Source organism: Amblyomma americanum, chromosome 7, assembly GCF_052857255.1.
Source record: "Amblyomma americanum isolate KBUSLIRL-KWMA chromosome 7, ASM5285725v1, whole genome shotgun sequence".
Classification (NCBI taxonomy): Eukaryota; Metazoa; Arthropoda; class Arachnida; order Ixodida; family Ixodidae; genus Amblyomma; species Amblyomma americanum.
Genome location: NC_135503.1, coordinates 60,739,289 through 60,767,053, shown reverse-complemented (window position 1 = coordinate 60,767,053; position 27,765 = coordinate 60,739,289). Strand labels below are relative to the sequence as shown.

General features: G+C 43.9%; 1 protein-coding gene and 1 long non-coding RNA gene across 2 annotated transcripts in view; one reads left to right on the top strand and one right to left on the bottom strand.

Moving 5' to 3' along the window:
• Positions 1 to 27,765, bottom strand: part of LOC144099206 (sodium-coupled monocarboxylate transporter 1-like) — a 125,528-nt gene that overhangs the window by 46,714 nt on the left and 51,049 nt on the right. Inside the window, exon 17 of the mRNA XM_077632350.1 lies at positions 19,966 to 20,067. The gene's annotated coding sequence lies outside the window, so the exon portion shown is untranslated. The remainder of the gene's footprint in view (positions 1 to 19,965; positions 20,068 to 27,765) is intronic.
• On the top strand, positions 1,461 to 4,961 carry LOC144097147 (uncharacterized). Its single transcript, XR_013306922.1, has 3 exons — positions 1,461 to 1,702; positions 1,839 to 1,893; positions 4,759 to 4,961. It is a non-coding gene; the product is annotated as an uncharacterized LOC144097147 (long non-coding RNA).

Sequence of the window (27,765 nt, the reverse complement as noted above, 5' to 3'; positions counted from 1 at the left end):
TTGCCGTGAGCTACGGCGACGACAGCCGCTCTCGACACTTATACGCATAATAGTAGTGTATGGAAGGGTGCTGTTACTTTCAGCCATTATATAGAACACCGGTGGCCAGACTGGCATATGTAAAGAGCCATTAAAAAATTATCTTTTTAGTGAAGACACGCAATAAAAAAAGGGGGGCGGCGGCATTTTTTTTATTTCTTGCAACACGCATCATTCCGCAGATCCCGCGCAGGATAGAGCCAACAGGCAACAGCTGCCTGCGCCCGCCTATCTTCTAGAAATCAACGGAAGCTGTCTTTAGAGGCACCAATGGGAGAGGGGCAACAAATACCAGTTAGTCGCGAGCCGCACCTAGACGCGCGAAGAGCTGCATGCAGCGCGCGAGGTGCAGCTTGGAAAACTCTGCTATTGACCGTGTTACAAGAGGTCGTTTCGTCACGAGATGAGGAGGGACGAAATGAATGCGCTTCAGCATTCGTAAGACGCAGTTGGCTCCTAGCTCTCTGTAGTGCAAGAAGAAAGGCTTTTTTAGGCGACTGCTCTGGCTTTTATTGCGTTATCATTACTGCTCCAATCTTCTCAAATTCTCCCCCACTGTTTTGTGCTGCCGCTGAGTGTAATGTGAAGAGGAGGGCGGGGAGAGTGGAGGACAGGAGGCGCGGCGACCAATCAGAGATGTGGAGCTGGTGCGAAGTAGAGCAGGAAGGGTGGAAAGGAGAAAGCGCTGTCGGAGAGTGGTGGAATGGAGTGAGTGCAGATGAGATCAGTTAAGAAGAGTGGGGGGGGGGGGGGGGGGGGGCAAGGGGACAGGAGGATAGTGACCCCACCGCAAGTTTTGTGGGTTCCGCAAAGGTCGCACAGCTCGTGGAGAACATGCGCACGCGATGTGCTACATACTAACGCTTACTTTGCCGCATGAATTCTATTGATAGCCTGTGGGTCTTTTTGGAAAAGCCAAACGGTATCAAGAATGTCAGCTAACAAGAAATGACATTGAAGCAGCTGGCCTCCAAGTAATTGAGTCTTTGCAGAAGTTATTTACTGCACGCGTGCAAGCATTTGCGCTCAAAACTGAGAGCATATCAAATGCCCTATTGAGTTAAAGGCGGTTGTAAACAGTTAAACTGCACGCGCTGAATGTCGCTAAGGTTCCCGGCTCTGAAGGCACGCGAAAGCTCTTCGCTAGAGATTAAACGGCAACTCATTGGTAGCTGCAAATCTCTCGAGTAGCGACAAAAGTTGATAGAAAAGAATGGCGTCTTTGGCACAGACGCATACGAATCAGCCAGCTCAGCCTTCGCGGATGCGCCTCGATATGACACCGGCGCGTTTAAGTTGTGCGACAGATGGTGCATAAGTAATTCTTATGCTATTTTTCTGGGCTGGCTCTTGAATCATTCACTAAAGCATTTTCGTTTGATGTCAGCGTCAGAAGTAAATATGCTCCGTGCATGATTTGATCTTTTTATTATTTATTGAGGGTCGCAATGAAGTAAGGCCTGTAGGCCAGTGTGTTTCTTGATTGTAATCCAACTGCACGAGAGCAGACGTTGGACACCATTTAAAGACGTTGGATACTGCAGCTGTGATCACAAGAAGGCAGTGTTTGCTTTCAATGAGAGATCGCTTTCAGCTATTAAAAGTTGAAAATGAAAGTGGCAATAATTTGCCTCGCCTTGGGAGTACTCTCGAACCTCTCGGAGTAAGCTTATTTTAGAACTCATCCCTTCAGAAAATTTCATAAATATTGAAACTATAACATTACTTACTTTGTACTTTGCTATCAAAAAGGAATATTGTTGTCATGTGTATTATTTGGATCTTGTCCTTCATTTCAGATGTGGACTTCCACCGTCACCCCCTACGTTCGCAGGTATAACTTGCGTTGGGCAGGTAAGTGATATGAAAAGTGTGTTTCTTTAGAAACACCAAATGCTTTCAGATTGCGCATATATGTAGATGCATCTATCAAGATATTCGTGGAGCCGCCTATGTGAGGCACGACTAACTTGCCACCTTTTTACTATATAAGACTTTGCTTCTTGTGCCACAGCGCCCATGTGAAGACTGCGAAATATCAGCGCAAAAGTGGCCTTTGAGCTCAACGTGAAATCGATTGCCTACCGTAGTTTAGAATTCAATGGCTGTGCCCTTCTTACAGTTCTCTGCTGCTCATTGAAATATTCCTTACAATTTATTGTAATTACAATATTTTACAAATTTCCCAAAGAGTCCTCACTTAATTGATGAAATTATAGAATTCTTTGGATGCTACATCAGGCTTGAAAAAAAAAAGATAACGTTGAGATCCTCTACGCTTCTCTGAGCGACAAGGACAAATAGAGCCGGTATTGAAATATTTTGTGCAACACTGCGTTCAGATACTACAGGATGAAACTTTACAACCATATTCCCTCAGTAATTTGTTGTTATGATCCTTAATTTTAAACTTACCTCCAGCCTAATAGTTTGTCTTTGAGTACCCCGTTTGATAAAAGTTTGCTTTGCGCAGTAAAATGGTACGTCTGCCTACAGGTAGCATCTTTTGTCATTATAGGCTTTGTGAGGCTTAACGTCCTGAAGCTTCAAAATGGAAATGAGAGACGCTGCAGTGCAGTCCACCGGATTAATTCCGACATTGGTTTCTTTAGCGTGCACTGACCTCGGGCAGCCTAGGGCCTGTTTGCGTTTCACTGCTTCTGAATACAGCCGCCACGTACGGGATTCGATTCCGTGATCCTAGGCCCAGCAGCTGGACGCCATTAAGGCAGAGCCACTGCGGCACGTCAGCACAATTTGAAAAAAAAAAAGACATTGCTTCTGGCAGAAGAGGAAGCAAATTGCGTATTCGATTCTCCTGCAATTATTATGAGCCTTGGTTAAGCGCAGTTGTGTTCAGCTGAATATTATCTAAGTTACCATTCCAAACTGTGTCTCTAGGTGGCTGTCTAGAAATATGCGAGATAAAAATCCTAATGCAAAACACAGTGACATTAAAGCGATTAATCTTAGGACCGTTGGAGCATACTAATACGTATACTAGCTACGCACACGAGCGCACGAATAAAGCCGCTTTATGTGTGTGGTTGACAATAATGGTCCAAGTATCTATGCTTGGATCGATTCATAAGGTCTTTAGTGGAGCTAGGGCTTCGAAATTTGCTTTGATACCTCCCGTGAGCTGAAACACAAAGCGTTTTCATTATATTTTGTTTTACCATAACAAAATAGAAGTGAGATATACTGATGCAAACCTCGTGTATTTAGAGAAACTGCCCCAGTTGTGTTTGGATTCAGACGGTGCGGCTTCATTGTCTGAATAATGCATTAAGTAGCATGAAAACAGGTTTTGTTTTCGTAACGAACGAAGAAGACCTTTTGAGCTATTTCCTGGATAAATTGATCCCCGGAAGCGCATTTAGGACGCAAGTTTTAGAAAATAATTTTCGTAGGTTAGACTACCAAATGACTACCTTCTTTCACACCTCCTCTAACAGCAACAACAAAAACGTTTTTCGTCAATGTCGGCATTTTTTATATGTCTTATAATAAGCCATTGCTCACTTAAGGCATGGAGGCATTTTTTTTTCACAACAGACCCGTAGCTGGAATTATGAGGTATTGAGCAATAGCTCTACTCCTATCATGAGCCTCCTCCGGCGAGTTTCAGCGTATGACTTCTGGCTCCGCAATTTGACCTCTAAAGAGCCGCAAGTTTCTAGTCGCGTAAGCCGCGCGTGCCAGCTGCTGTGGAGAGGAGTGGCGAAGGTAGTCACGTATGGCGCGTGATGCAGAGAGGAGGAGGAGGGTAGTGGCATCTCAGCAGATGCGCGCGCCGCCGCGGAGAGCCCCGGTAGATGTGTGCTCCATCGCCGTCGCCGCATTGCGGAGAGGAGGAAAGGAGGAATCCGAGGTGTGATGCGTACCCCCTCCGTGACGTCACACACCTCACACACACGCGGAAAACCCTGGAAAGCGTCTGCCGGCATCGCATGCGCAGGGCATGAAAGTGGGTTCTGCATATAACGCCGATGCACTTTGATGCGTTCAACGGAACCCTTGTTGAGTTCGATGCAACGCCTGGTCACCCACAGCCAAAGCACCTGGCCGGGCAAGGCGATAATAAAACATTGAAACCAGCGTTGTGTCATATAAATCACCAGAGCTGTCGCTCGACATTCGGTTCAGCAGCGTTGAATCCCTCGAAGTTTTTTTTTATACAGGTGCTGAATAAGATTTCGTGGGTTTGACCAGGGATTCCCGCCGCGCTTTGATGGCTGCTCGGTGCAGAAGCTGCCGCGTACTGCGATTTATGCGCACGAAAGTGAACCCTGGCACACTGAGCCTTTCAAGCTGGGTTTCCTTGGAAGTAAATAAAAAAAATCAGGGGGCACTTTGTTGACAAGTGCGGTGCTGCTGCTTGTGTTGGTGATGTGTGGTGAAGATGCTGATTGTTCGCTTCACGAGACTTTCGCTGAGGTTCATTAGCGCGCGCACGCTGGTTGCCGGGACAATGCCCCGCAAGTTCAGCCACGGTTTAGCCCCAGACCCGAACTGCCCTCAGTGCGGTGATACTGAGACCCTTGGTCATCTTTTTCTCGTCTGCCCGGCATATGACGCGTAGAGAAACACATTATTTCACAATTACAGACAGTTCGGATTGCCTGCAGAAACTGAACGCCATTTCCTCTTCCCCAACCGGCATATCATTCGAGCCTGTCAACATCTCCTCATTTTCTGTTTTTTGTTTTTTTCCAGTGCCCTCCGGGCTATTGGCACTGGCCCTGCGGCCAAGGGTGCCGATGCTTTCGACGTCTAGCCCGGGGTAGCGACCTTCACTGCCTTTTGGAAGCAGCGAGGAGACCGCGTGGATTCATATAACCCCCATGTCGAGCTCTATCAACTTTCATGAAACTGGCGCTAATTGTGCTTGCTTATGAGGCTTAAAATAAAGAACAAGAACATCATTAAAGAACACGTGTCCCTTATTTGTGGTGGGTGAGTCACCTATAGGAAGTGTTATGTTTGGCAGTTAGCGTCACTCAGGGCAATGATCCTTGACGGTAAAAAAAAGTTCCTGGAATGCATATTTTCAAGATCCCAACTTCCAGTTAATGATGCTCATAAGCCATCGATTCGCCTTTCAAGTGAGACACCCGTAAGGTGGAATTAAAGCATGGGTTTTATTCTGAGACAAAGATAAAAAATATATTATACAAAGGTGACAGCACTGCGTACCCATCCACGCTACGCTGTACAAGGGACCATGATGATGTAGAATGTCAGATCATTGATTCTTACACAGTGCTTTCACCAGACTATGAAATGCTGACCCTGTGCACTGCTGGACATGTATTTTCTGTGTGCTATCGACCACCGAATGGTGATTTGCCTGCGTTTCTGTAGTTCTATGATCAGTTCCTGGCTTATGTGGTTCAAAATCATAACTCTAAACCTCTAATAGCTGGTGGAGATTTTAACGTCGACATGAGTGTGAACAGTCCATCATCAAATGCTTTCAATATGATCATATTATCGAATGGTTTTGCTAACTGAATTGACACACTAACCAGGATTACACCTGAAGGCCAGTCCACTCTGGATTTATTTATTACCAATTCCTTGGGGCCGAATGTTAAATCTGGAGTTTTGTCATGTTCTATCAGCGATCATTTGCCAGTATTCTTGTGTGTAGAATCAAGCAGGTCAATAAGAAAAAAATCCCCACCAATAATGTACCAACTAATAACAGACACAACACTGAATTCCTTTCGTGACGCCCTGTTGTCAGTGGAATGGGACACGATCGGTAATCTCACAAATGCCAGTGAAGCGTACGATAAGTTTATGGATATACTGACCCAACTATACCACAAGAGTTTCCCGTCAAGAACACGCAAAAAAGTGAAAGAACACGCAAACCATGGCTTACACCTGAATTACGGAGTGAAATGAAAACGAGGGACAAGCTATATCAACATTTCCTTCATACGCGATCAGCAGATGATCTTGTCCAGTTTAAAGAGCATCGTAATAAGCTAACAAAGAAGTTGCGAAATGCACGATCAGCATATTATTCATCTTTGTTGGATATTGAGTGCCGTCAAAACAGTCTGTTATGGTCGAGGTTGAACACCATCCTTAATCGTGGTCACTCGCATAAGCCTTCATTGAAATTACAAGTTGACGGAAAAGAATTATCCGGTGCAGAACTAGCTGATGCTTTTAACAATTTTTTCACTAGTATCGCTTCTGCTCCCTCTATATCCTCTCATGCTAGCAAATACGTTTCCACTTATATTAACAACACAGTGTACCTTCAACCCGTAACAGTGGATGAAATCATGTTCGTTATACAAGCCTTAAACAACTCTAGCAGTTGTGACATCGATGGTCTTCAAGTACGCCCAATCAAACATGTAATTGATATTATTGCTCCCATCCTCACCCATATTTTTAATATGTGTCTAGAATCAGCAACTTTCCCAGCGAGAATGCAGTGCGCAAAAGTTACTGTTCTGTACAAAAAAGGAGATTGTAATGAGCTGGGAAATTACAGGCTGGTATCTATTTTACCGATCTTTTCAAAGCTGTTTGAAAAAGTCTTGTATTCGAGGATGGCAAATTTCATTGAAAAACAATCTGTTAACACCACACCAGTTCGGTTTCCGTAAAAACAAATCAGTTGAATTAGCGTTGCTAGAGCAGAAAGAATATATATTAACGGCGTTTGAAAACAAAGCAATAGTTGTTGACATTTTTGTGGACTTTTCTAAAGCCTTCAATTAAGTTAACCATAACATTTTGCTGGAAAAAATTAAGTAAGTATAGAATACGAGGACAGGCACTAGCTCTTCTGAAATCCTACCTATCCAATGGAACTCAAGTTGTGAAAATAGGTGCCTTTACATCGAAAGCTAAAGCTGTTAGTTGTGGAGTGCCGCAGGGAAGTATTTTAGGACCTTTACTTTTTAATGTCTATCTTAATGATATCATCACTATTAACCCTAAAGCAAAATTTATTATTTATGCAGATGACACTAGTATTTTGTTTGCTGGAAATGATATTAATCTTCTTGTTGAACAATGTAACAGTGCAATGAAGTCCTTAGAGGAATGGTCGAGAGTAAATGCAATGAAGGTAAATGAAAGCAAAACAAAAGCGATTATATTCAGGCCGAAAAACAAGCACATACCTCAGCATCAAGATATAATAATAAACTCACGATGCATCGCTTTAGTCGAGAATTTCAAATGTCTGGGTGTCACTTTTTCCGCAAATATGTCCTGGGATAATCACGTCAAGCATGTTCTAAGCAAAATAAGTCAAATAACTGGTGTAATAGGTTGGTTAAGGTATATCCTTCCCACACGCATCAAACGTTTGCTTTATCATTCACTCTTTCAGTCACACTTTAACTATTGTCAATTAGCATGGGGAAACACCACATCCACTAATATAGAACACATCCACCAGTTACAGAAAAAGTATCTCCGACACACATATAATACTTCTTATACTGCTTCCACCTCAACTTTTTTTAGCAACTCTGGTGTAATTCCAGCTCACAATCTCTATAGATATCGCTTAAGCCATGTATATAAACAAGAAATCCACAGGAATATTAACAATATACGTAACCTATCCCAATTACAAGACAGAACTCCAAGTTACCTTACAAGACACTTCGAGGATTGGTCAGTACCAATGTCACGCTCAAGTTACGGGAAACAGTGCCTTAAGTACACAATACCAATGCTTTTGATTTACTATAATTCTGTCCGTTTTGACCTCTTCACGGCAACCTACAAGGACCTCCGGCAGATGTATTTGGTTTCTATGTAATGTTATCTAGCCTTGCTGTTGCTTTCGTTTGGATTTGTAGAAGTGAGTTCCGCTGTTGTTTTCTGTTCTTTTTGTTTTCTGTTGTTTTCGTTTACGAGTACTAAGTCTGTATCATATTAAATATGTATGTATATGTTTGCATATCAAGAATATGTTACGTGTTGCCGCCACTCTGCCAAAATAAGGGATTGTGGACCCGTCAAGCTGTCCAAGGACAGCTTTTTTTCTACAATCCCCCCATCTGTATTTGATGGCAAATAAAGATTTCATTTCATTAATAATAATAATTGGATTTTGGGGAAAGGAAACGGCGCAGTATCTGTCTCATATCGTTGGACACCTGAACCTCGCCGTAAGGGAAGGGATAAAGGAGGGAGTGAAAGAAGAAAGGAAGGAAGATGTGCCGTAGTGGAGGGCTCCGAAATTATTTCGACCACCTGGGGATCTTTAAGTGAGAATGCTACGGGCAGACGAATAACGATATTGGCGGTTAAGATGCAAGGATGGCAAGGCAACATTAGCTCTACGCGATCCTAGTAACGGGAAACAACGTCGCGGATACTCATGTCAAGGGTCCTTTATGCGTCTCCCTAGTAGCTTGCCACCCGCGGGCTGTCGCCTCACTCATCCGTAACCTTTAGGTATCTGCTGCATGCCTTGTACGCAGAAGCCGCAGGCAGTGCTGCGCATGTCAAAAAGTTCAAGCTCCTTCAGGCCAGAAGTGATGATAGCGGATATCCCATGCCGTACAAGCAAGCTGTGTCCAGCAAAATTCTACAAAGTGCGTCTTTTTTCTATCTTAAGCGAATCTTTTCATTCAAACCGCCCGCAGACTAATGGTAAGCGCTCCGGCACCCGATTCACTTTTAAGGTTAATACAGCCAATCGCCTGCATTGGTGATTAAAACGCCGAAAAACATTCTTCCTCAAGCCTGGAAGAATATCGAGAGAGCGATAGTGAAGGCAGTATAGACCTCTGTCAGCACAAAGTCGCGATGGTGTCTTCTGGCAACTGCCGTTGCTTCAAAATATAATCGATGGCCGTTCGTTTGACGTGCACTATTATTGATTGCAACCGTACTTTCATTCTTTTGGTTATTCCAGACCAGCTTTTTATTAGCTTAGTCTCGCCCCAAAGCTACTAGAAACCTGATTGGTTACGACCGTTTCTTGGTACCCGACCGGCACCCACGACATCGACTGCTTCGCTTTTGAGGATACAAGAATATTCCCACGTGCCTGGGATGACGGCTCGGACAGAGCCGCAGATGTGATGCCAAGGAATGCTGTTGAACTCAGACTGTTAATAGGGAAAACGCTTGCCTGCAAGCAGAAATTCATCGGCGATGATAGCCGCGAGTATGCTTGGTGGTCGTCAAAGAAGCAGTGACGACGACTGCCGGCTGCGCTGAGTTTAAGCACATGGGGAAGCTTCGAGGTAAAGCGCCTGTAACTCATCTATATCGCAAGTTGTAGAAATAGCGGTGAGCGCTGCAATCATTTCAGACCAATTTGGCCTGCGCTCGCTTGGCAAACAAACAAAAAATTGGAGGACGCTTAAGCTTCGTCTTCTAGATTGGAACGTGATAGTGTGTTGCAGCGCTACCACGGTATTACTTATGCACCCATCAGTACACAAATACACTTCACAAAGTCAAAGATCATGACGCATTCACTAGGTCCACTTTTATTAAGCTCGAATCAACCGCGTGCTTTGTAAATAATCTGAATATATTTCCTTTCTTTACATACACAACCTCGTGTAGTAAATAGCATGTGAAAAAAAAAGCCTTCGTAGAGTGTTCTTCGCGTGCTCGCCACACATTTTGAAAGACCTGGGCTCGATTCCCCGTACCTCCACAATATTTTTTTATTTGGAGACTCTCGTGTTCGAACGCCCACAACGCCGACACCGGCTTTTCATCGACACGAGTTCTTTAACGCAGTCGCGTTGAAACATGGTCGCCGCGTGCCGGCAACTATGTCCATGGCACAGCAAAAAAATCACTGCTAAGCTTCGCAGCCGTGCCCTGCTCTTAATGGAAGACTGGCTTCATGGCTGCAAAGAAAAGTAAGATGGGCAAAATAGTGGTAGGGTTCTAACGTAGTTAAATCGAGTAGACGTCCGAAGGCATGTGTTTAGCCTAGTTCTGGGTTTCTGGGTTCTCAGCACGTCTGCCGACAATATTAGGCTCAGGTTAAGCTCTGATCGAGGTTAAGATGATGTGATGTGTTCGCGCCACATATGGAAGCGTGTTGCAGTTTAGCATGAGGCAGGATTGGCTTTGACGGTAGTATAGTACTTTCGTGCAGTGGTCAGTGAAGATGGTCTGTTCGCGCTTCCGTGGGTTCGAAACAGTGTAGCGAAAATATTTGTTTCATTTATTCAGGTTGGCCAAGGTCATATTCATGGTCACCCCCCCATTGGCTACAGCTGGCGCCACGCTGCTACGGACTTACCCGAGCTTACTCGAGTTATTCCGAGGTTTCACAACACTTTTTTTTTTGTCGGAACCGCTTGAAGTAGTTGTACTTTCGTACTAAACAAACGCCGAGAATGCACACAAACAGGATTTGCTACCGCGTGCGACATGACAAAATTCTGGCCATGCTGGCCGTAGTTGGGATGCGGCTGCTCCGTCTGGAATTTCATTGTGAAGTAGTCTAAGTTAGCAAAAGGCCTTGTATGGGTCTAAGTAGAAGCGAAAAAGTTTTTCGCTGAGTCCTTGAGCGACTGACCGCACACGGTCGCCCTGCTTGCATTCCGTATGGCGTCGGCGTCAATTGTAGCGTCGAACGTCGGTGCGTTTCTACGTAATGCGCAGATTGGGAAGGCGTCTAGCTTATTCCGGGCGCTGCAGGAATGTCGTCACGTCTTTTTTTTATTTTTTTATTTAAGCATACTGTAAGCCTACTTAGGCTCTTACAGGAGTGGGCAAAGTAATGGGACAATTATACAAACAATAGCATATCCAGTATATCATACAAGAGATACAAAACATGCGCCTGCAGTAGAAAAGACCACAGCAAGTAGGCTGAGACCATCAACGGTCAAAGGACATGCGCATTGCTATACACGTTCATTTTGATGCATTTAAAACACTGGAAAGGAGAACGACGAAACAAAGAAGCGATACAATCAGGTCAACACGATGCTCTTTTGCTCTTTTTATTGTAAATTCTGTTTTTCAAAAAACGACTCTACGTTTTTCAAAAAGATGTCAAGAGAGACGTCGTCCATGAATTCGTGAGGCAGATTATTCCATTCTTCAATGGCTAACGGAAAAATTGAGAATTTATATGTGTTACATCGCGTTGGGATGGGTCTGATGCACTTTTCATGGTTTAATCGCTTCGAATGATGATAAGGTGCCTTGATGTACTGATTTCTATCAAGTCTTATGCGATCATTGTAAAGAATAAAAAGAAACTTCATCGAAGCAACGCGTCGCCGACAAGCAAGGGTAGGGATACGCGCTTTAGCTCGCAGGAAACATACGCTGTCATGCCGTGAGTAGCAAGAATAAATAAACCGGAGGGCCTTATTTTCAATTTTTTCGAGTTCATCGCTGAGGTAAGACTGATGGGGGCTCCAAATGATGGTGCCGTATTCAAGGATGGGCCTTATGAGGGTAATATAGGCTGTTAGCTTTACATGAGGAGGAGCTGCTGACAGTTTTCTACGGAGAAACCCGAGCTGTTTGAATGCTTTTGCACACGTGTTGGATATATGCGTGTTCCAGCTTAGCTTATGGGTAAATGTTACGCCTAAATATTTCACCGTATCCACCCTCATTATGTTAGATCCTGATAAATAGTAAGAATATGCAAGAGGCACTTTTTTACGGGTAAATGAGATGCAAGACGTTTTGTTGATATTAATTTCCATTGGTTGTCTTCATGTCTAACGCAGCCCTGCATTGTGGGGCATAGCGACGAGAGATAGTGGCTTCTCTGAAGTGCACAAGCTTGACTGGCATCCCTCGAGTTGTCTCCTGGACAGCGGCGTTGTAGGCGAACACCACGTAGGGTAGGATGGCCCCAACTCGTGTTCGGCGTCGACATACATGGCAAGCACGTATAAGATGGTCATGCGGAGTTGTTGTGTTACGCAATTGGTCTGAGGCTGGTACACCATTGTTCTCCGGTGGCTTTTAGGACTGCAGTGCAGGATGGCTTGCGTAAGCTCGGCCAGAAAGTTCTCCTGTCTGCACTTTGTACCACGAGGGTGCCGTAAAGGAGAAGAGTGTGTTCTACAAGAAACTTTGCAACTTTAGCCGGTAGTGTCATTAAGAATGCTGCTCTGGAGTAACAATTTAGGTAGCACGTCGCGACTATTGCCCACTCGATTCGAGAAATCGACGTTGAAAAGTCATTGTTAGTGCTGTTTTAGGGCTTAGTAGCCCTGCACGCTGGCTTGGTGGCGTCTTCCGACACTGCCAGTGTCGGCAGGCTCTCAAGTAATGTGCGACATAGACGGTTAACCGTGACCGGTAATGCTTGACTTCAATTCGGCGAAGGGTGCGAGAAAACCAGAGCCAGTGTTCGCGTTCGCTAGGTAGGTGTTTATTCATGAATTCTTGTCTATACGTATTCCTTCAAGTAATGCCTAAGCTGCTTCCGAAGCAGGTAGTAAAAGGAAGTGAGAAGCAGACGAGCACCTAGGACACACCCGAAAGCTGGAGCAACAGCGTCAGCGCGGATGTGGGCGGGGCTCAGTGGTGAGGCGATGGCTATTGGTCGGTGCGACAGGCAAGGCGCAAAGTCGTTTAAATGCTTCCGACGACCCCGCTTTCGAGTTTTGTGCTACACTGCCACCTCCGCTCATTTGTCGCCGCGGCTCATTGCCGCCACTGCTTAGATGAGAAGAAACGGGGCTGAGGTTCTCGTGTACGCGATCCGTTTTTGGTCACTCATGAATGTGTTTGTTTAACGCTGGCGAATACTTGACAGCGGAAACTTTTCCTACAGGAGTGACACGGTGTAACGCCGTTCAGATCGTTTCCACCATGAATTCATACGAAAAGAAACTTTAGCGAAAAAAAATTCTAGCAATCAAGAGTTATGGAGGGACGCATTTCAAAGTAAGAATGTACTATGTATGAGCAACGAATGAAACGCGGCGAAGAAAATTGAGGTGGTAACAACAACAACAACGACGACGACAACGACAACGACGACGACGACGACGACGACGACGACGACGACGACAACAACAACAACAACGACGACGACGACGACGACGACGACGACGACGACAACAACAACAACAACAACAACAACAACAACAACAACAACAACAACAACAACAACAACAACAACAACAACAACAACAACAACAACAACAACAACAACAACAACAACAACAACAACAACAACAACAACAACAACAACAACAACAACAACAACAACAACAACAACAACAACAACAACAACAACAACAACAACAACAACAACAACAACAACAACAACAACAACAACAACAACAACAACAACAACAACAACAACAACAACAAACACTGGCTGAGCACAGAGTGAAAATGCAAGTGAGATTGATGAACACTTCTGAAGGGGATTCATCGCTCTTTTGAAGTTAAAATAATCTCAGCCGGTATGAAGCTTCCCCTCGCTAAGAGGATTTTAATTTCCTGGTCGGCACTCAATTCTCTTGTTCGCGTTTCATTTCTAGCTGATAGTACATGACAGTCTGCTCAAAATTAAAACTACGAACTGCACGATGCGCACACGGCTTCAACAGCCTCATGCATATCTATACAGAAACTGCTCTAGAGTTTTCTCGAAGTTCACTTTTCTTACAACCCGGCAACCTTGCAACCTGTAATTTCGGAAATTGGTCGTCCGGAAAAAAAAATTCATGTGCGACTTGCGGAATATTAAACAAAAGCCCGGCCTTCCTCTGCTAACCGTGCAACATTTGCTTCACACTCTTCTTCTGCCTGTTTAAAAATGTGGCGATATAGCTAAGGCTAAGCCCGTGAGAAACGACACTAGGAACTCATACGGACCCTCTAACGATGGCGTTGGAAATCGCCTGAATAGGCAGCGAAGCAAGGCATGATTCTACCGATAACGCAACATAGCTAAGAATTTCATTAAGCAGCTGACCATTCATGCCAAAGTGGAAAGTGTTCTTCAACGTGGTCCCAAGTGCAGCCTTGAATCAATGTTGGATAAGTACGACCTTCTAGCCTCAGTACACAGGATGGCTGACAAGGCACCAGTTGAAGAGAGAGGATGCTGCCTTCTTGAGAGTGTTTGAAGTCTGCAAAAGAATTTTACTAAGAAGTCTGGCAGCTCCAAAGTCCTAGATGGAGCGGCTGGCTATTTTTGTGAGCACGACATTGCTCTTGTGCGACTGGAAAAGGAGGGGGGATTCACAGTACTGCCACAGACCATTTTCCAAAAAAAGCATCAAACGCAGTGACCAAGAACTTCCACGCCGTCAATCAGACGCCACCTAAGTTAATGAGCAAGGAAACTGCCGTTTTAGATGGACTGAACTTGCAGATGCTCAAAAGCAGGTGTAGGGAAGCAAATCGAATGTACTGAACATCTTTTTTACGGCAAAGACCCATAAGAACGCTTGTCCGTTCAGGGCGGTTGTAATAGAGAGAGTAAATTGGCAGGGCGAAGTCAGCAGGATTCCGCAAACCCATCTAAAAAAACTAAAGCCTGAAGACCCTTTAAAAATTTACGGGTCTAACCATTTGGTTGAAGTGTAAAGACAGCCCTTCCTGGTGCTAATTGTGTGTGCCCGTTGATGTCGAAGAATTATTTTATACTGTTCCCCATGGAGAACTTCTCAGTGTTGTAAGGGAGCTCATCGAAGCTGGCGACGTGGTCGACTTCCAGAACTCTTGTGTTATGTCTGTGGATTCCTTTTTGGAACTGCTCAGGTTCTCTTTAGGTTCAAACCATTGTCTCATTTTATGGTAAATTTTATGTTCAAAGGAAAGAAACCTGTATTGGGTTCAGCGTTGCGCCACTGCTGTGCGAAATCTTTCTGGCCAATTTAGATCGAGTGCTCTAACGCAAGTTGATCCATGCCTTCATTTCTAGTGTTTTTAGATACGTAGATGATTTTGTTATCATGTTAAAGCTTTCACCTAATGATGTAATGATGTAGCCGATGAGCTTTTGGCTGCGTTCTATAGATGTTCACATTCTCCCCCCCCTGCCCCCCCGCACACACACACACTCGGTTTCGCCGGCGCGGCGCGCCGCCGGCAGCAGCTGCTGCTCCGCACCACGTGACCAGCCACGGCGCCGTCATGAAGCTCAAGGGCATCCACGCAGCTCAAAGGGTGCCGCGCTGAAGGCTCGAAGTGCTAGTGTAGTGTAGCTCTCGCTACAAAAGTCACTGTATCGCAAACTTATACAAATATTTCATGCAGTTCTTTTGGGAATATTCCAGATATGTCAATGTTAGATTAATTTAATACATGACTCAGAACTGTAGGCAGTAAAAATTTCAACATTGGATGACCATAACTGGTTCTGCATTTGGTGGCATACCACGGTTCAGGATGGAAAATATTATAAACAGGGAATTTTTCCGCCAGACGTGCTACGCTTGTTATGACATCATTATGTTTTAGCAAACCGACTTTATAAATATGGTGTAGCTTGTATTCATACATTTATGAAACTTGAATTATGTGGTGCTCCTTGATTAAACCTGCTGTGTGAGAGCGATATTAGATTTTACAGACTAGGCGTAAAGATCTTTTTGTAGGACGGAAAGTTTACTAATATTTCCAGCTGTAGCTGGTGACCATAAAAGAAACGCATAACTTAATGAAGATGAAAAAGAATTATATATCAGTATGTTGATAGACGCAAAAAAGACGTTGCAGTGGCGACGCATGTTTTCTTCTAAGCACATAAAAAATATTAATGAGCCTTTTAGGATGAGAAAGCAGCCCGAACACGCGAAATTTTCCACGCCACGTTTTTCAAAACCATACAGCGGCAGTTTTCTGTAGGGAGTAAAGTAACTATTATACCGTGAATGCTTGCTCCAAAGCTCAGTTCTTTTATTGCTCTTTAGGATGCTACCTTGCTGGGCCACCTGGTCACGTGACCTTGTGGCGTCATAACAGCATGCCCACCGAATTGTTAGCAAACCAACCAGCCGTGGTAGGTGGCAGCTAACTTAATGACTTGTCGTGAAGCAAACTGGGTCGCGCAAGCCCCACCCGTGGCAGCACATGCCATCGAAGGGCCGTGGCGCATCGCTTAATCGCTGCACCACTGCGCCAGGAGTGGTATGTGAACTCCAAAGTCTCTTTGAATGTAAAGTTGAGAGTGACTGATTCCGCATATGTGGAAACTGACCCATTAACTCTGTGAGGTGATACCCTTAAGGCGGAGGTTAAGTGTCCTCTGCAATTTTTTATTTAACAGTGCGAGGCGAGACGCATTCAACGCTTCAGAATACGTGGTAGGCAAGGAAACATTTCTTCACCAATGGGTTTTACAGCATAGTTAAGATACGCCTGTTCCACAATGAGCCACACGTGGCTTCGTTTCATGATCACGTGACCACCCTGGTGTCGGCGTTAGAAAGAGGGCGGAAGGAGGGGGAGGGGGGAGCAGGTCGTCACTTTACCTTCATGCGCCGTGCCTCTAGCCTCGTGCAATCTTGGCAGTCATCTGGTGGGACGCTTGGTCGTGAAACATCGCAAACACTTCGAAACGCCTCTCAGACACCCCACACGGCCGGGATGTGGAAGCCAGAAGACATGCGGCGAAACCAACATACGCAGCGTGCATCTTGGGACAAGGGGGCGAGTACAAAGAAAGACGACCCACACGAGCGCTGCATACCCATCCCCTTGTTGCACTGAATTTTCCAAGATGCATCCTCTCCAACTCGCTGAGCTCAGCATAATCGTGCTTACGTAGCATGCGCATTGGCACAGTTCCCAGGAATGCGCTGCCAGATGATATGCGAAAATCTGTGCCCATATATTTGGTAGACAGAATGGAACCGCGTTGATGACAGCCGGCGTAATGCTGGAGATTGTAAGATACGAGTATCACCTGTCTTCAAATTTTGCTACTGTCAAACACCAATGTTAAAAAAAGAAGAAAAGTTTCCATATAAACACAGTACATATGAAAAACACAGCCGCTTTAGTTCTTTTTCTTGCACATTGTCGCCAACTATTTGGTATGACCAAATAAAACAAGAACGGTTTTATTTAGAGTACGGAATAAAGACATAGACATTGAACCCCATGTCCAGCTTGGCAGCGAAATATTAGATTTTGTCGAAACCATAAAGGTACTGGGAGCTAACTTTAACTGTCACCTCCATTGTAACAATATAAATGCTGTAATCACTAGGTAATCGACAAATGTAGGCGTTATCAATCGGCATCGTTACTCGATGCCGACTAAAGTCAAATATCTGTCGTATATATAATTATTGTTTTCATATTTAAACTATGCGCAGTTGGTCTGGCGAAAAACCGCAACAGTTAATAAACAACGTACTTTTGCTCTGCAGAAAAGTGCATTACCATTCATTTACCGTCTTGATTTTTGGGCTCACACTGCTCATTAGCCCGAAAAATACATAATCACAATTTTTCAATTATGTGATCTGAAACAAATGAAGAAGTATGTAAAGGACGTCATACCCTTACAAAAATGGTCGAAAGACAGTCTGTAGACTTCTTATAGACTCTGTTGCCTTCCTATAGATATTTGATCTTTTTTGTATATTCATAATCTATAAGCTGGCAATAGAGAAAAGTTTATTAAAAGTGCATGGCCATAAATCTGTAGATTGTCGATAGACTGTCTATGGGATTTGTATTGCCTATAGACGATTCTCCTCGGGTTTGACTATAGAGAGTCTATTGGCTCTATATTCATAAGTCTATGGACAGTCTATAGACCGTGTAAAGAATTTTTTTAAGGGCAAAAACCTTGATAACCAACGCAGGCTTGTTAATCTCCCACGCAATCTACTAAAGTCGAAACCTGAACTCTGGAATGTTCCCACGTTTATAATAAACTTTGGCTTACGACGTATATCAAACACATTACCGCGTCTACTGAGCAAACTTCACGCACAAAATTTTCTCGTGTTGCGATTATTATTAAAACACCTTAGAAGAATCGTTTCCTGTTTGCATCCTGTATACGGGTTTGTGTGCATGAGCATTCTTCTTTTACGACGGACGCCTGTTTGGCTTCTTTTTCTATATAAGTGTTGCGCATAGGAAATGTTTATTTCTATTGTATAACATATCCTATGTATTTCAGTGCATTTTGTTTTGTATTTGCTTCTGTGTAGAGAGGAAAAAAAAGATTGCTGTTCTACTCTGCGAATAGTTTGCATACCTGATAAGTCGCTACCCGCAAGTAACATATGCCTGTTTGCCAATGCAGCCATGAGAGACTAAGAGTGGTTCGTATTTCAAGTTGCCCCATGCAGCTTTTCCACGCCCCTTACAATGTAATTTATACGAAATAAACGAAATGAAATGCTACCCTGTACTAAAATTACTTCTAGTTCTTTCTGGCCGATGAAGATACTGCTGGTTAGCATGAAGGTGCGGCCATCTAAGAAACGCAAATGTCATGAAATTCCCTCCTTATAGTGGCAAATCGCACACTTTTCTGGAAATACACATATCTAATCACAAATTAATATCTGAAGCGTGGTCTTTTTCTTCGTGGTGCTTTTTAATCGCTTTCATACGGCTGATTCCTGGTACAAGCGCCGTTTAGATAAGCCAGACAGAAGTGCATGTCCTACAAAGTGGGTGGAGTGCCGCTGTGTTTGGAGGTACCAGAGCTGGAACAAGCGAATAGTGCTAAAGGTTTCGCCGGAGTGCGTTCCTTACTTTCAGCTGCAATGAATATGGCAGACACGGAAGAACTTTGCGTGCTGCTGAACGAGCTCAAAACAGAGCAACTGAATTCTCTGGACGATGCGAATCTGCCATGGCTCCCGTCTCTAGAAGGAATGCCCAGGTTCCGTGCGGCCGCCAAGATCGTGAGAGCAATACTCAAGACTGACTCCGAAGAAGAGTACCTGCGGCGAATAGCCTGGCTTTATTGTTGGATTCTAAGCTACAAGGCAGTCCAGCCGTGGCGACTGTTCCACGTCAAAAAACCTTCTATGCTGGTCGACTACCGCACACTTCTGGAGCGCTCGGCTGCAGAGCTACGGCGTCGATGCTGTGACGTGACGCTCGAGTGGAACTTGCGCGATGGCGCTGTTTACGCCTGCCTGCTGATAAAGGACCACAATCTTGGGCATTTAAACTATCGGCCAGTGTATATGGCGATGTGGCGTGGCAAACCACTCCTCGCGGTGTGCACTCCGCAAGGTACCAGTACGCGGCGTGTGCTGGACGCTCTGGACGCCGCGACGTGCCAGGTTAGAGCAAAGATGCTGCGTGTAACTCGGGTGGATCTGCTTGTTGCACTACGGGAAGGCATCAGACTTTTGGGTGAGTTATTCGGTGCGTAGTCAACTGTTGTCTTGGTTGAAAGGTTCTTTAGTTTGAATGACGAAAGCCAGCTCACCAGGAGTAAAAAAAATTCCGCGCTTAATAGGTCTTCCTGCTTCCTCATAGACCGAAAGCAGGGTTCTCTCAGCACCCGTGTGACCATAAAACGTCATTTATTTTGAGGAACTGGCTGTTGAAAGTCGCAGTAAGGTCAGCGGTGAAACCATTACCTTAGGTTCAATACTCTAGGCGGCTACGGAGGAAAATTAACGCTCTTCGGTGCGGCACGAGTGGATTTTCTTGCCGTATTTAAACTCTTACTCAACAGCAATATTATTCTTGTAAAACGAAGGCGCGGTTCATTTGTTACTGACTTTTCATTCGTAGCTTCTGCTGGCGAGGCCGTCTCTTGCGGGGTGTGCCAGGAATCCTTCTCCACCGGTGAAGCCCTGGAGCGGCACGAGCTCGAATGCGATGACAAGGAGAACAATTTTACTTATCAGTGTTCTAGCTGCTCATACTCCAGCAACTGGGGGTAAGTGCCTATGCCTGCCTTTGTAAATGGATAGTCGCTGAAGGAAATTATAAAAAAAATATGGGACGTAGAGCCGTAATGAGTCTTACCCGATATCCAGCGGTTTTCACTAGCTTGCAGATGTGGTTTCATGGACATGGATAGACAGCGCTTCCATTCCTCGAGAGGATGTTTGGGGAAGGTGGGCGGATCTGTAATAAAATTTTAAAGCATCGCATCTGAAAGAAATGAATTTAACAAACCGGTGCGCTTGTTTCCTTCCCAAACACTTCGCATATGTACATATTAGCGGTTGCATCATTCGGTTGACATTACGTGCGAGGCACCGCTATTTAGGCAACAGGTTCATGACTATTTCTGTGAGTAGCTATTTATTCATCGCGTATGGTCTTCGGCTCATGCGAAGCGCGCAGAAAGATAGTGGAAGCGGTTGCAAGCTTCTAACATTGGCCACAGGTACAGCTTCTAAAAGAAACTGTACCTGTTAGTATAATAATAATAATAATAATAATAATAATAATAATAATAATAATAATAATAATAATAATGATAATAATAATAATAATAATAATAATAATAATAATAATAATAATAATGATAATAATGATAATAATGATAATAATGATAATAATGATAACAATGATAACAATGATAATAATGATAACAATGATAATAATGATAATAATGATAATAATGACAATAATGATAATAATAATAATAATGATGATAATAATAATAATAATAATAATAATAATAATAATAATAATAATAATAATATTATTATTTGGTTTTTGGGGAAAGGAAATGGCGCAGCATCTGTCTCATATATCTTTGGACACCTGAACCGCGCCGTAAGGGAAGGGATAAAGGAGGAAGTGAAAGAAGAAAGAAAGAATAGGTGCCGTAGTGGAGGGCTCCAGCATAATTTCGACCACCTGGGGATCTTTAACGTGCACTGACATCGCACAGCACACGGGCGCCTTAGCGTTTTTCCTCCATAAAAACGCAGCCGCCGCGGTCGGGTTCGAACCCGGGAACTCCGGATCAGTTCCCGTAGCCCCATTTACTTTTACGATGGAGCGGGTATTTCAGTCTTTACTTATTGTCCTCGTTACGCTGACCATCCGATTCATTAGAGAAAGGCTTGTATCTTATCCAAAGAAAGGAACCTCGCAAAGCGCCTTCTGCTTGAACCTCTATTCATTCATATCACGCAAGAAAGTTTAAACAAGATCTATGGTCCCATGACCGGTGCCAAGGCTCGATCACTGCGTCTTATTCCTCGCATATAGCCGCCGCGGTGGCTGAGTGGTTATGGCGCTCGGCTGCTGGCCCGAAAGACGCGGTTTCGCTCCCGGCCGCGGCGGTAGAATTTCGATGGAGGCGAAATTCTAGAGGCCCGTGTGCTGTGCGATGTCAGTGCACGTTAAAGAACCCCAGGTGGTCGAAATTTCTGGAGCCATTCACTACGGCGTCTCTCATAGCCTGAGTCGCATTGGGACGTTAAACCCCCATAAACCAAACCAAACCTTATTCCTCGCATATAGATGTGCCAGCTCTCCTGCCCTGCTCATGGAGAACAAGAAACTCGTTTTGGTTCCGAACCGCCTTTTCCTTTCGACAAGGAAGAATCAGTGCCTCGTTCTTCATGTCATCGGGTACAATAGAACAGCACGTAATGATTGGAAATTGGAGGTCAACCTCGGTGTGCCCTAATTGCCCTCCAATGACCTGAACTGGAATATTACACACAGCGTATGTTACCATAGCCTTCATAAGGAGAGCCCAAACCATAAACTAGCGAAGCACGCGCTGTGGCTAAATACTTTTCCATGAGAGAATTTACATCAATGGATGGGATCCTTGTTGTCGAAATAAGCTTTCGCCATTAGATGCGTATGCTTTACGAGGTTAGTGGAAACACGCGAAACCCTTTCTTTAGCGCATACCTGATCAATTCCTACAAAAAGAAAACAATCTGCAAATCACTGTGTTCCCGTAAGCATCTAGAACAAGCCTAATAGAAGTTTAGGATCAAGTTTTTCATTAATTTGTTAAGAAGATGATGTGCGAATCGTCTTATTTACTGGCACATGTTGTATACATATTGCCTGTTCTTGCAGTCACCGGTTTGTGCCATAATATCAAGACGCTATTTTTGAAAACTGGCGCTGAATTTTTTTTACTTTATTTGGGGATTCGCCAGAGACGTACTCAGTTCCCAATGAAGGAAATAGCATGAAAATTCAATTTGATATTGCTTTTCAATAACCTATACACTAAGTCAAGTGCCAGCCTTGCGCCCATTCAATTGTTAAATCATCCCAAATTTCAAGGTCAAGTGTTCTTTAGGTATCTGATGCCCATACTTGCTTTTTTTTTCTTTGGCCACTCCCTCGCAGGTCCGAGATCTCTCGTCATGAGATGACCCATGAAAGCGGAATACATGTCTGTGATGTGTGTGGGCAAGTCTTCGACCGCAAGCAGAGCTTGAAGAACCATTGCGTATCCCACAGCGGAAAAATGCTCCTCGAGTGTTCTGATCTATTGAAATCTCCTGAAAAACAAGTGGACTCGCACGATACTGAACGTGGTAGCGAGTAGATAGAAACTGCCACTTCCTGCAAGGCTGCGTGTGTTCTTTCACCCGAAACAAAGAGTTTCAAATGCAGGAGGGGTTCCAGGCAGCGTGGAGGCATCCCACCTTCATACGTGATGACTACGGCAACATGCGAGACTTCGCCTGATTCCTGTGATTAGTGATCGTCTACGACAAGGCGGCAACTTTCCTGACTCTTGTATCGAGAAAGGGATACGGTTTTTTATTGTCTGACAGAATAAAGCAAGCAAGAAATGTTTTTTCCCACGTCACAGCCTATGGCCTTGGAAAGTGTTCCGTACAGCTCGCTCCTAACAGACAGCCGTACTAGACACTCCTTGCAGGCACGTATCCAAGGGGGAGCCCGAGGGGGACCGCCCCCTTCCCAATCTTTCATGAAGTTCCATCCCCTTTCCGGGGCAAAATAGATAGTCTTGGGGCCCCTCCGGAAAAGAAAAGAATTCTGGCTACATGGCTGACTCCTTGCAAAATGGGCCTGGCAAAAAGTTCTGTGCCTAACCTGCTGGTTACGTGGGTCCTCTGTAACGTGGGTCCTCAATACTAGCGAGGCTCGTTCGAGTGAACACATAATAGCGTTGAAGCCTGCCCCTTGACAGGGGTTACGAATGAGAACAGGCACGGAGAAGTATGCGAGATGGGCACGACACGAGGGCTGCGCTATAAAAGACAGAGTACGAGTTTGCACGAAGCAGTTAACAAAAAAGGTGTGCAAGAAGGACAAGCGCGATAACAACAAAAAGTATTAAACATTTCCTCTGTCACTTTCACCTAAACTTGCGCCAGGAAATGTACGATCGCCAAAATCGGCTTTGCAAGGAAGTTTTAGTTAACCATCAGGGAAAGCCAGATGTGGAAGCTCTTCTGAGGCAATTAAAATGGCTACTACGCATCCAGGACCAGCGCAGTTCTTTCGCGCCTCAATGACAGTCTAGTTTGCATTACCCATCGCTTCGCAAGCGATGCCACTTTAGTCTAACTCAAGAATGTACAGTTTTTTTGTCAGCACTACTAATTTGTTCAGCCTATACTTAGCGGTGCAAATTTCTCATAGTTTCCTTAAGAATAAAATTATTAGGTCTAGCCTGAGCGCTCCTGCCCGCGCTACTGCCCGCATCGTCGTCTAGTACGTGACAATATGGTGACATCTGTACAGGCAATAAGGAGAGCAGCTGCAGAGACAGGCATAACTTTGCACGACGGCGAGCTGTGAGATCGTAATAACCTCTGATTATCTGCGCGACAAACAATGTTTTATGAATGTCAGTGGCTGTCACGATGACCAGATGCACAAATATAACTGAGACACAGTTAAAAGAAAAGATGGAAGTGTGGGGCGTTAAAATGCCGGTGGTTATTAAGAAATGGTGAGGCTGGTAGCACTGGCGATATTTTCCAGTACTCCTGTCAAGTTTTCTAACATAACAGTTACGCTGAAAGAGTGCTGTTTAAAGAAATCCCGTACCTCAGGATAAAATCCCCTTCTGCATCGCTACTTCTTCCGAAGCTGTAACTTTGGAGATATTGCAGTGCTCTTTGAAGCCATCACTATATTCTTATTTAGATATTTCGGTACACGCTCTGTCCCGACTGCGACAACAGGCCTGCAATTGATGATCCTGCCGGTATATCCAGGCGCAAAGATCATCACCAGCAGTTCTTTTGAGAGATAATAACGCACGATTTAAGAAAAAGTGTGTGAGCGTACATTGGCGATTTTAACTCACAAGGAGGTTCATGCAGTCTGTTTTGAAAGTGACTGAAGAGACTAAGTGACTGAACTAAGCAAGCTTTATTTTGAACGCACTCGTTTTGGTGTTGAGGTTTTTGTTGTTGCCTGCATGTTACAGCAGCGTCTTTATCGCAGAAATGCATTTAATTGCTCTCGCTTGTGTTGTACTAATATTTTCTAGCCTGTTAGTTGTTTTTAAAATATGTTTGGTTTGGTTTATATGGGTTTAACGTCCAAAAGCGGCTCAGGCTATGAGGAACGCCGTAGTGAAGGGCTCCGGAAATTTCGACCACCTGGGGTTCTTTAACGTGCACTGACATCGCACAGTACACGGGCCTCTAGAATTTCGCCTCCATCCAAATTCAACCGCCGCGGCCGGGATCGAGCCCGCGTCGTAACCACTCAGCCACTGCGGCGGCATGTTTTTATAATATGTGGACAGCGAAATAATTGAACCATTTACAAATGTTCACAATGATTCGTTTTCACCTGTGGGCTCCAGGTTGTTTACGACTCTTGCATTTTTAACAAATAGCAAATTGCAGGGTTTAACTTCCGGACGCCGCGCGTGAGCCATGAGGTGTACCATAGTGGAGGGCTACGGATTAATGTAGCGCCACCTAGCTTTCTCCAAACAGGCTCCGACGTCGGGCTGTGCACGGAAGTTTCTGCATTTCGACTTAATAAGAATTGGCTGGTGTGGCCGGGAACGAATCCGCGATCTTGAAATTAGCAGCCGATAGCCAAAAGCACTGAACCAGCATTGTGGGCACTGTTGCCTTTTTGGACTATCGTAACCGGAATACATTTCTTGCACAGACTAGTGATATTGTTTTAAGGCATTATTATTTTTTACATATGAAGTTTTGAAATGCTTGCTGAAGAAAAAAAATAACTTCTCAAAGCTTCACGCTTCAGGTATATTTGTATTCCGCACAGAAAAACTAAACATGTCATGCCCCAAAACTTTCAATTCAATTCAAATCTTTATTTCTCATGTACACATGAAGAGGGTCGAGGAAAAAAGCCATTAAGGTGTGGTTTGACGTGCCACTCGGCCCCTACACACAGGGCAGCAGGCAACATGAAGAGCAACATATGCAATCAAGATAGGGGATGAAACAGCAATAATAACAAACTAAAGAACAGAAGGAAAATATCGCAAACAAAGCGCGTCTGTGGTTATTTCAAGAACACCCTTTCATGAAAAGAATTCGAAAAAAGCAGTGAAGTATGTATGTTACAGTGTAAAATGTAGCGCATACACTCTGTATATCTTTGCGGCATACTCGGGACACGTTAAGATTTGCAGCATGAAACTTATTTAAAAGACGGGGTAACGTGTTTCCTAGGTTATGTGCCCCATACATTGTGCGGCATGTTGGAACGTACCACAATTCACGATGTCTGTGAGGGTAAGTTTGTACTTTTAGCGAAAGGTGCGCCATGTCGCTCATGTAATTTATTTTTTCTTCTAGTTCCTTTTTGTATCTTTCAGCCAGCCCAACATGGTATATTTCAAAAATTTTTACAGCACTGAGTTGGTTGAATAGATCGCATGCATCTACTTCTTAGCCGACGTTAAGTACTGCACGCAGAGCCTCTTTCTGTAGGATATATATTTTATTTTTATTTGAAACTGTAGTTGTTCCCCAAAATAGATGAGCATAGCTCACGCGGGACATAAATAGGGAGTTATACAGGACAAGCTTAACTTTGTATAGAAGCATGTGACGATGCCTGGTGATAAAATCCGTGACACGAAAAAGTTGACTAATGACAGCGTCAACATGATTGTCCCAAGTCAGCTGACCATTAAAATTTACCCCTAATATCTTAATATTTTCTGCAACCTCAATCTTTTTCAAACCAAGCATAAGATCGCATGGTGTCGTAATGCATTTATTTTTCGGTCCGCAGATAACAGCTTTTGTCTTAGTCGTATAAATTTTCAACTGATTTGTAAGTGACCATTCTTGTAGTGTCCTCAATGTTCTATTTGCCTGGTTTATGCGTTCTTCGCCTGTGACTGACGAGAAAAGAAGTAAGACATCATCTGCATACATAACAGATTTCACATTAGGGCATTGATGAACAAGATCATTAGTGTATAAATTAAAAAGTAGAGAGAGGCCCGAGAATGCTGCCTTAAGGCATACGCCAGCGGTTACTTTTTTTTTTTTTACCGAGATGCGGAAGCTATTAATACTGGTAAACTGAAATCGGTGCTCAAGATAAGTGGCCAGAAGTGCATGAACAGGACCCCTGAGACCGTAGTCAAACAGTTTTGCCAAGAGTCGGTTATGACTGATGTAGACAAAGGCCTGCGAAAAATCTATGAAAACACGTAGGGCAAGTTCCTTGTCTTCGAAACACTGCAAGATATACGCTTTCAGGAGTAATGCGGTCTCAGTTGGCTTATGTTTAATAAAACCAAACTGTGAATCTGTTATTATTTTGTGTGTGTCACAAAAGCATGCTATTTGAGTGTGAATGACTTTTTTTTCAATCCCTTAGAAAAGATTGGCAGCACTGAAACTGGTCTATAATTCGAAATTCAAAGTTTATCGCCTTTCTTATACAGAGCTGTATTTTAGCAGTTTGCACTCCGGATTCTACACTTAGAATAATTATATGTGCTAAAACTGGGGCTAAAATATCCAATACATGCTTTACAGGCCGAATTTGCAAATCATCTGTATCATGGCATCTGCTGTTCTTCATATTTAAAAATGCTGTGAATACTTCAGAACATGTAGTTGGATTTAAGTACGTAGAATTTGTACTGGGCCTGATGCGAGTGTCAAATGTTATGTTTGAGCAGATTTGGTATTCTCGAGTCATAAAATATTGGTTGAACGCCTCTGCTAATTCGTGTCTGCTTACTTTTTGTCCTTGAGCAAGTACTTCTTGAGGAGAGCTAATTTGAGGTGTGCGTAAAATAACAGAGTTAATCTGGTGCCATAACTTTCGAATATCGCCTTTGCATAATTCAAATTTACCGTTGTAATACGAGTCCCTAGCACGCCTTAACTCTTTAGTTAACTTATTTCTAAAAATTTTGTACCTTGTTAATAATTCCGGACCGCGTGTACTGAGGAAGTGTTTGTACATTTTTTTCTTAGAGTGTATCTTCTGAAGCAGACGTGACGTCACCCACTCTTTGTGCCCTTTCCGAGGTGATACGTGCGCATTGTACGAAAAACGTTCAGCATTAAGAATTTTAAATTCGTCCAAAAAACAGTCTTAAGCAGCTTCTGCATCTGTTACAGTGAGCACATCTGACCAGGTTGTGTCTACAATAGCCTGTCTGAAAGCAGCAAGGCTGTCTTCAGTTATTAAAAGCAAGTATGTGGCGGCTTTCTTTTAATGTGTTTTCACTCCGAGCAATATTCAAAAATGGTCACTAAGGTCATAGTGAATGACAAAGGACATAAAGCTCTCTACTTCAAAATTTGTAATAAAAAGGTCAATGAGGGATTCTGTGCGAATAGTAACCCTTGTAGGTGTCGCGATTGTATTAACGCAGACATTTGCTGA